We start from the raw sequence: 816 nt of genomic DNA on the forward strand, positions 1-816 counted from the left end.
TGTTCCTGTCTCTAATTCCAGGACCCAGTCTGGAGGTTCACTGGTTACCTGGGGCATGGTGTTCTCAGATAGACAGAGCCCAAGAATTCAAGCCAAAATACAAAGCATCTGTAATAATTAGCATGATTAAAGCCTGTATTCCAGATATTCAATTTGTAGAAAAAGTATCTGAGAGTATTATATAGTTTTTAGGAGCTAGAAATGAAATTTTCAATTTATCAAGTACCAGCAAACATTTATGCTAAATTAAGTTAATCACAATATATATTAACATATAGTGTGTGTATTATAAAAATAGCTTTTAACAGTTGCCATCAATGTTTTTAAAGTCTAGCTTTGCACAGTGGCAGTATCGTAGCCAATGAGGTTTATCCAAGGTACAATTATTGCTAATCATTTTTAAAGTCTAAAATACTTTAAAGGTTTAAATATTTTATTTTCCATAATAAAACACTACATTACAGGAGAGCTAAATATGAGCTAAAACATTGCAATGCATGTCACCCGAAATTCAGAAAATGATGACTAGATGTGTAAAGATTCAGAAGGCAATAGACTTGAACACTGTGAGTCATTTGGACCTGCTAACACTCAAACATGCATGACCTTGTCCTGTCTTATGACCATTTTACTTGGCATCCACCCCACGAGGAATTTTCTCTACATAGATATCAGCGTGGTTCTATTCCTCACTTTATTCAAATCTTTGTTTGCTGTTTTGAAGGATTTTCTCTAACCACCTGCACTAAAATAGTGCAATATTAGAGCTCTGCCTTTTTTTCTTGCAACAATGCTTATCATAAATACTACATTATA

General features: G+C 33.7%; 1 pseudogene; it reads left to right on the top strand.

Moving 5' to 3' along the window:
• The first annotated feature begins 332 nt into the window (after window positions 1–332).
• Window positions 333–447, top strand: LOC119046294 (uncharacterized; annotated as a pseudogene).
• Window positions 448–816: the final 369 nt, after the last annotated feature.

The sequence above is a fragment of the Artibeus jamaicensis genome, unplaced genomic scaffold (assembly GCF_021234435.1).
Source record: "Artibeus jamaicensis isolate MK-2021 breed Jamaican fruit bat unplaced genomic scaffold, CSHL_Jam_final scaffold_474, whole genome shotgun sequence".
NCBI lineage: Eukaryota > Metazoa > Chordata > Mammalia > Chiroptera > Phyllostomidae > Artibeus > Artibeus jamaicensis.